The sequence below is a fragment of the Rattus rattus genome, chromosome 15 (assembly GCF_011064425.1).
Source record: "Rattus rattus isolate New Zealand chromosome 15, Rrattus_CSIRO_v1, whole genome shotgun sequence".
Taxonomy (NCBI): domain Eukaryota; kingdom Metazoa; phylum Chordata; class Mammalia; order Rodentia; family Muridae; genus Rattus; species Rattus rattus.
In genome coordinates this window covers 67,978,937-67,988,704 of record NC_046168.1, presented here as the reverse complement: position 1 = coordinate 67,988,704, position 9,768 = coordinate 67,978,937, and positions in this window count along the sequence as shown.

The following is a 9,768-nucleotide window of genomic DNA, read 5'->3' as shown; positions in this document are numbered from 1 at the left end:
CTGGTTTAATTTGTTCCCACCAGGCACAACCCATTTATAATTCTTTACCTTACCAATAGCACAGGCTGAACACACTGGCCTTTGAGAAACATTTCAGATTTTAACTTTATTATAGTTCAAAAGACACATCATGAAAACAAAAAATGGTGTTTGTGGCATTTTATTGCCTTGAGTAGCATTTATTCTCAGCCTTTTAACTAGAAGTATAAAATGAAGAAAACATCTGAATAGAGTAAGGACAAGGACACATGATAATATTGTACAAGGTGAAGCTTGGTTGAGCAAGTGGGTCACTGATTATGTGTCCTTGGGGGTGTAGTTTATCACATGGCTTTTTCTTACTATGTACTAGGATTCTGCACACTGTTTTGTGAACTGTTCTACCATACCTTCCCTGCATGAAAGAATGACACTTTTAAAACCATAAGCAAAATATATCTTTCCTCCCTACATTCTCTTTCCCTGACCTGTCATCATTGTAATGGCTATGATAGAAGCACAGTCTTTGACACCTGTAGGATTTCCTTCTTCTTAGCTTTTGTTTTTATAATACTTAGACTCTTCATTTCCTAAACTCTACTTTTTTCACCTAAATAATTTAACCTCAGGTTAGTCCAACTACATTTTTCTCAAAATTTAAGTTATGTGAAGAAACATTCTTTTCTGTCTCTTCTCCCTCATTCTGATTTTGTTTTTTCCCCAGTACCCGTCAACTTTGTTTCTCTCTCATTTTATTTTCCCCTCCCTCTTTCTCACTCTTATATATTCTCTTTGATATTTTTTGACACCCCTTGGTTTTTCAGGAAAATTATCAAATTTTAAGGGAAGAAAACTGATTTAAGTAAATCAGGAACTTAAACTTGAACTTGTCAATTAATGGAAGATTCAAGTCTTCAATAAAAGCCCCAAGCTGTAAACTGGACCTTTTACTGTGCATTGATATGTAGCTTGTAAGGGATTTGTATATATAGGGGACTCATCAGGATTATTATTTAGGAGGAAAACAAGAATATTCTCACATATTTCCAGAAAGATATGAGAAAACTAGGCTGATATTGGTACAAGTAGAGAGACAGGTCTCACACCAAGAAAGTGAATTGAAAGCAAAATAAAGATAACTCCACAACTAGTTGAACTTGAAAAGATATTTAGTGAGTAAAAAAGTATTACAGAATGAATTAGATTTTTCTATAATTTAAACAGAAAGACTTGTAGTTAAGGGAAAAACACTAACATAGACATGAAGATTTCTATTACTCAGCCCATCAGTTTAGCCATTCCATATACACCTTGACATACTAATATAGTTCAATGGTGAAGTCTTGGGTAAACAACTATTTCCTTTTCATATCTAGTCAGTCAGTAGTTATACTATTATAGTTTTATGGCAATAGGTTCTACAAGTACTTAAGAAAATAGTTAATAAATATCACTTGAAATATCTTGAACAGCAAACGTTAACTTGATTGAAGATATGCTTTGAAATCAGTGTTTACTGTAAGAGATACACCTGTAAATAGATAAAATCAGTGTCTCTTCATTCAAGCTAACAGTGAAGATCTTTTTTTTTTTCCCGGAGCTGAGGACCGAACTCAGGGCCTTGCACTTGCTAGGCAAGCACTCTAACACTGAGCTAAATCCCCAACCCCTAACAGTGAAGATCTTAAGAAGAATAAATATATAGTTTTATGGCTAGTCATGCTTGAAATTGTATTCATGCAGTTGACATGTGAGGAGACAAATAATAGTTGAAAATCTTCCTTTACTATTAGAGAGTAATTAATTTGATTCCTATGTACATTGCTACAACAGAATGAATGCATATCATGTGTGTGTGTTATAAAATTTGAGGACAGAATTCCAGTTCATCAGACCTGGAGGGTGACATAACGATTTGCAAGTTGAGGATTAAACCTGTATGAAAAGCATATGGAATACTAGAAAAAAATCAGAGAATATAATAATTCATAATTAAGGGTCGCCATCATGTGTGTTTGTGTGTGTGTGTGTGTGTGTATAGTGTGTGTGTGTGTGTATATTCCACATATTGCTAATCCCTTCCCGTTTAGGCCAGAAGGGAATAATGCCATACACTGTTGCTTATTTTGTTCTTGCTCTCTCCAAGCAATAAAACCCAGCAGAAGATAAAACCCAGAAGGAAATTCAACTGACAGCTATTAGTTATGGCTATGCTGAATTTTCTTTGTGAACCGACAGTATAAAGTATTAATAAATTAGTGGACATTACTTATACTAGAGATCTAATAAGAACAACTTCATCACAGAGCAAAGGCCAAGGCTGAAATTGAACTTGTTTGTGGAAAACTATGACCTTTGACTCTTGCCCTTAAAAGGACTCTGTGAGGTATATTTTAATAATCATGCTGTAAGGATGTAGAAATTGATGAGTAAAGAGCCTAAGTAACTTGTGAGCAATTTGCAGGGTTCAATTTTGAACCTTAGCCATCTGTTCTGCAAACCCACACTCTAAATCATTATGAGATACACCACAGGAAGAAATGCCAACAAGAGAATAATTAAATAACTACAATATTACAAGGTAAATATTATACCAAAAGCATAAATATAATTTTAAGTGATTCCAGAGGAGGAAGCAATTAATTTGACCAAGAGTTTAGGGAAGAATGCCAAAAGAAGCAATATTTAAGCCGTGTGTGCACAAGCATAAAAATCATGAATATTCCTGAAATGGAATGTATATAAAATAGATTCTGTGGAGAAGCATAGCTTGAGCAAAAGTTGTGAAGGGCATGTTCCTCAATAATCATACATACATACATATGTAGGTACATACATTCAAATATACATACATATGTACATACATACATAAATCCTGGAGAATATGAAGCTAAAAGAACCCTGGATACAAGAATTGTAACAGACAGTTTAGAATATCTTTGAAGGACTGACTTTAAATGACATGACAGATATTTGTATCTGATTTGAAAACAGAAGGCACTGGAGTGTTCTTTTTATGCAGGATTATGACATGATCAGATCTATGATTCATTCCAGCAAAGATAAAGGAAGAGAAATCACACATCAGAGAGATTATTTATCCAACATTTGAAAACACTGAGATAATTGGGCATTGCCAGTAGGAAGGAAGCAAACAAAAATGATGGGAGAGCTTATTTTCAGGCATTCAGAATGCCAACAAAATAGAAAAGCTGATTGGGTGTGAGGGATGAAGAAAAGACAATATTAAGATGACTCGGAGCCAGGCATTATGGATGGATGCATCTAGGCATGCAAGCATGCTGAAGCCTTTCACTCCAGAAGAAGGGGGAAATGAGGAGCACCAAGGCTGAGAGAAAATGAGAAAGTAGTAGTTCTATTCATTTTTCCTTGCAATTATTGAGCAAACATTTATTAGTGGGCTTGATATGTGCTAGAAGTATAACAGCCACCAGGCCTGCTAAAACTGCTGCTGTTATTGATCTTGTATTCTAATTGGAGGAGGTATAAGATAAATCAACAAATAAATACATGCTATAAGAGACTGCAGTAAGTACTTGAAGGAAAAGAGAGGGTTAGTGAGACAGAAAATCTGGGTCGGAGTGCATCGTGATCTTTATATTTTTAATGATGAAGGATGCTATCACTGATCTGCTGACATCAGAGAAGAAATGAAAAGTGAATGTATCACAAGATGTATGCAGAAAAATTGGAGATAGAAAAACAGCTTATGCCACGAGCCCTAGGCTCAAAAACCATATTGCTATAATTTAATTGTGATACAGCAGGAGCTTAGAGCATAGTGCCTCTAGTGGAGGTTAATAAGCTTAAATGCAGAATTTTTTTGTGTGTGTTTTTGTTGTTGTTGTTGCTGTTGTTGTTGTTGTCGTGTTGTTGTTTAAAGACAGAGAGATATAATAGATGTGATTCCCTAGAAGACATAGTGAGACAAAGACAATACAAAGCAGAGGTTTCAGCCTCGAAAACAAACATATCCAGGCTTAAGTATGCTCTTAATTGAGAAGATACCCATACTGTAATAAGACAGATTAGCTGCATAAATAGGAAATAAGAATGTGTGTGCAAGTGCATGCACATTTGTGTGTGTGTGCGTGTGTGTGTGTGTGTGTGTGTGTGTGTGTGTGTGTGTGTGTGTCGGAGCAGATATATGTGTCAGTGAATGAGCATATGTGTACATGTATGTGCATGTACATGTACACTCACTTTGCATGCACCACCATCTCCAGTCTTTTTATGTGGACTCTGGAGATTGAATTCATAGTTAGCAGGTAAGTATTTTATTGACTGAGCTATCTCTCTAACGCCAAGTGTGTTTTTATAATGTTTGTGAATCATATTAGACCTCTTACAAAATGTGTCTAAGGTAGCACTCTACATATGAGCCTGGAATTCATAGGAGAACTACAAACTGAAAACACATGTATTATGATAAGTGTCTACATGAAAAAAGATCTAACTGTTAAGTCTTATAACACAGCAACAGTTAAAAGCTAGAATAGCCATGTGAACCACTGAAGGACTGACAGAGATCAGCCAGTAACAAATAGGGTGTCCTTGAAATAGTGATGGACAGAATCTATGTTTAATGGAAGGTTTCCGATAGGGGGGACAGGCTAATTGCTCATAGAGAGATGCTAGGATAAGTGAAATAAAAGAGAACTAAAGTATGGTATTTGGCAATGCAGAAAATGTTACTGTGAAAGTAAGAAGAGTGAAAGACTTGGAAGGAAATATTGGTCTGGGGAGGAGCATGGCTAAGAAAGAATAGAAGGAAACATTTGGAAATAATAAGTAAAATTAATTCAACATGGATCTCTAAATCCTGATGTAAGAAATAAAGTTAATTTTGGAGAAAGAGGTGGATCTTGAGTTACTCTACTGAGAGGAAGCTCTATAGCATCCTTCAATGCTCTGAGTGCCCGACTTAATACAGACATATAGTAAATGAATGGCGAAGATAAAAATATCAGCCTGTTGATCTGGGTTTGCCTTACTGTGCAATGGTGAGGCCACAGAGAGGTATGAGGTCATATAGAAGAGCAAGAAGCAAGGCAGAGTAACTAGTCACATGAAGACAGCATGCTTTTACATACAAACAACATGGTGCCAAATACTGAAAAAATGGCATCACACCCAGAAACTAAACACGGTCACAATCAGAAAACATGCTGGGACAAAGTGCATATGATACTGAAATTTTGTCAAATAATATTTTAATTTTTTTTACTCTTCTGAAAGTAGGTTAGACAGAAAAGGGGAGAATTATGGGATTTGAAAGAAACAGTCCAATAAATGATTATCAGAAAAATGAGAAAATGTTTAGACCAATGAAAGGTAATAGTACTCCAGAAAAAATATGTAAAAGATTACAATCTAGACATAAAAAGATTGCAGAGTGTCCTTGTCGAGTGTACTGACTTGATTAATTCTGCTTTCCGATGTCTTCTCCTTCAACAGAATGTGATGAGAAGAAAACTATTAAGAAAAAATGATTCTCAGCCATCAAGAAAACATATAAATTATGGTTATTTTTTAACCATTTTCCCTTGTGGATAAACTAGGCTTTTAGTTTATTTTTTGTAACAGCTTCCTTGAAGTATAATTCATATGTCATGAGAGTCAGCCACGATAATCCTGACTCTGTTTATAAATTCATTCTAATATCCTTTATGGGCTTTGCATACTTGCTTCTTTGTACTTGCCTTGGTACAAGTCACAACATTTAACTGATTTCTTCCTCAATACACTACAAAACTTCTTTCATTTATCTTCATTTACACTTAAGATTCATGATTTTGGTTCCTTAAAACATATCTTTAGAGCATGTAAATTTCGAATTGCCTGAGGGTATATAAAATGTTAACCACGGAGTGCTTAGCTGGAAGCAGCCAGATTGCTAGGGAGGTGTTAGGTGTCGCTGTTTTCTAAAGTTTGTGGTAAGACAGTTAGGAGGAATACTATAATATAACATGACCCAGGGTGATTCAATATCTATGACACCAAGAGGAGAGAGAGAGAGAGAGAGAGAGAGAGAGAGAGAGAGAGAGAGAGAGAGAGAGAGATTCATTTCCTTTGTAGTTTTAGCAAACCACCTCAAACTTAATGGCAGTTGTGATTGTTAATTTTTATTTTCAATTTCACTGACTTTGGAGTCAACAAATAAATATGAGATTTCTATTTTGGCGGTGTCTATAAGAGGGTTTCTAGAAATGTTTACCTGAGAAGGGATGGCTCATCACTGAATATATGTTTACTCTCTCAAGGATTGGGTTCAGAACTGAATAAAAATCAGCTGAGTGCAAACATTCACTTCACTGCTTCCTGATGATGGACACGATGTCAACATCTGCCTCATGCTCCTGTGACTGTGGCTTCACCATCATGACGGCCTGACCCTTTAAGCTGTGAGCCAATATGCCTTTATTACCCTCTCTCTTTCTCTCTCTCTCTCTCTCTCTCTCTCTCTCTCTCTCTCTCTCTCTCTCCTCTGTGTGTGTGTGTGTGTGTGTGTGTGTGTGTGATTATGTGCTAGTGCCATGTCCATCAGGCTTCGTGCCAAGTGCTTTTACATGCTAAGCAATCTGACAGACCTTATCTTCTTTTAGCCTCTTTTGTCAGATATCATGTCAGAACAATGAGAAATGAATCTAATAATGCATCAAATAACAAAAGTAAGTTACCTGACAATTATAGATCTCATGTTTCTCACTGGGTAAATGCTCGATTTTTAGACTTTGCTTATACAATGGCTTAGGCAGTTTACTCTAAGCCCATTGTTGCCAGAACCACAGTCTATCCTCCTATCATTGGCTGACTGATGAACATCCACGATTAACTTTCTATCACTCTCTTTTCTTCTCTTTCTCTCTTTCAGATGAAAATATATTTCTGATTATATTGTTCCAACCAGCTAATCTAACATATTCTTCTCATTTCTAAAATATGAGCTACATATCTATATATCTATATCCATATCTATATCTATATCTGTATGTGTGTGAGACTGAGTGACATATAAATGGGATATGGAGACTTGGGGCATTCCATCCATCATAATAGAGATAAAGGAAAGGTAGATGTAATTACTAGTAATATTTATTGATCATGTTAAGAGTGAAAATGGTTAATATTGAAAAATGAAAACAAATCCCAAGAGCAACAATAAAACATAGGCTTGTTATCAAGAAATCTCTTCTTTGTTCTTTGGAAGACATTGTCAGATCAACGTTACAGTGAATTGAAACATACAGGCCACGCTTAAACCAGGGGAAATGGGGAAATAGTGCAGAAAAATCTTACAATAGAGAGAAGGTATGAGCGCAAAGCACAGCAGGACCTGGACAGGTTGTTTGTATGTGTGTGTGTTTCAGTTCTGAGAATGAAAGAGACAAGCCTATTGTGGACTGACAGCAGTGGGGTAACTGGGCAGGAGTCTCGGATTTCATCTTTTGAACTTCTGGGTCTTTGACCCTATTACTTGCCCAATTTTAGAGCATTTCAACATTAACCTTTGAAAAAGAGCAGCAGGCTGTCAAGTATACTAAGCACCTAAAAGCACTTTCCTAAAATGTCCCAGACTAAAGATGCTTCAACACCCCACAAAACCTGCTATTACCATCCAGATATTACTATGGCCCAGTAGTCGCTCTGGGAGATAAGGGTCTGTCTTTGTGAAATGTCACTGACTCCAATGCATATGCCAACCGAAAATGGAAAGGAGAACACTGAGGAAAAAAAGTGAATAAATAACTCAAAGAAAATATTAAATAAACTGCAGAGACCTAGTACAGATATTTACCACAGATGGGCAGCATTTGAGGACAATAGACACAAAATTTTGTAACATGGCCCTCAACTAAAGGTGCCATTTCATCTACCCTGTTTCTCTGTCCTTATGGCTGGCATCAGTGTCTTGACAAAGTCAGTGATTTGAGGTTATATGTCACCCAAGTGGCATCCCATCCCAAGCTACGGCTACATCTCATCCCACAGATGTCCTCTATGCTCTCTGCCTTCTCTTCCGTTCCTTTGTATGCCAGGCACATCCTCGTTTTTTTATATGCTCTGTGCCAGGCAAAAATGTCACCAGATTTGTCAGAAAAGATTTGTCCTTTGTAAGACTAACCTGATTAAGTTTTATCAGCTTATATCTTTCTAGGTGTTTGGTAACCTCATCCCTTAGTACTGTCTCGGAGATGTTGCCTACAGCCAAAGGCAGATCTGCTCGTTTATAATTTCCTGCTTCTTTCTGAGTTATTCTCTCACAGACCACTGGAGTGAGGGATAATTTATGGTTGCTGCTGAGTTCTTGTCTTGCTCTAAGTGTAAAATGTTTCTGCTATTGCCATCCTCATTTGGATTTAAATTTTATATACTTAGAAATAGCTTGATTTTTTTCTAATTCATCATAGAGATATTTTGTTTTTACACATGGTAATCGTTGGTGGATAACAAAAACATATATTACTTATGCTCTTAAAGATTTTCTTCCTATCTGGAAATGGGCTGCTTACTGACACAACAGAGCATGCATTCTCTCTGTTTCCCTCTTGCTACATACATCACTTTAAACTTCATAAACACCATAATTATACCAGACTGAATTCGAATATGAAATAAGAAAATGAAGTAGCATCCTCTGATTCATTATGCTATATTGTTTTCTCCCCAGTATAAACATTAGATGATGGGGATAGTTTACAGAGACCGGCTTTAATTTTTTTTTCAGACTCATAATCAACAAAAGATCTTTATATTTCGCTGATGAGCAGGAAGACTGTTCCCTGTGTGGGAGAAGACCTTGGAAATTTCTGTTTATTCTTCAAGGTTCCAACAGCTCTGATTTGCTGCTGTTGCTGTTGTTGTTTCTATGTTTTGTCAGTTCAGTATTTGAACATAAACATTATCTCCAAGATGTTACATCGACTTTGTCAGGATTTTACAGGGATACGGATGCGTCAGGCTTTCTCTTCTCTTTTTACATGTTTCGCTTTTCTTTCTATTTCACATCCATTTCTTCCAATGCTCCTTATCACAGACAAAAATAACACAAGGGTATGTGGCAGTACTCACTCCTGTGAACAGGTTCCATTCACCCAAATAAGGTTCATTTCGAGAAATCATAAATGTTCAATATGGATTATTTGCAAACATCAGAATTATAATTAAAAACTATTCAAATTTGCCCACTAAAATAACTATCAAGAAATCAATTAATATAATTGAAATATAAGCAAAAATGTGTTTCTCATACATAGAGAATCAATTCTCAGCATGATTTATAGAGACGAATTGCTAAGTATAGAGGTATTCAAGTTTGGGGTGCTTTGATCATTGGCTATAATTTCTATCTAAAGCAATGGAAGGAGATTGCAGCCTGTTTTGCCCTGCAAATGGTCCACTCTGCGATTTGAAAGATAATAGTCACTGGGCATTTCTGAAAGAATGTTTACTACCGTGTCTCCTGTTATTTGATTCATATCTTTCCAAGACTCTGTGATGTAAATATTGGTTTTTCCCACTTAATAAGGAATATAAACAAGTTAGGCTAATATTTGGAATCACGGTTTTAACATTCCAAAGATAGAGGAATTGACAATGAATGGACTCAGAAATGTAAGGAAAATAAATGAAAATTCCTTAAGGTAGTGGATGCAGATACAAATCCTTTACCCCAGGGTACGTAAGGCAGAGGCAGGAAGGAAACAAGTTCGAAGCCAATGTCAGAGAGTTGATAGGCCTTGTTTCAAAATTAACATAGTTAGTTCT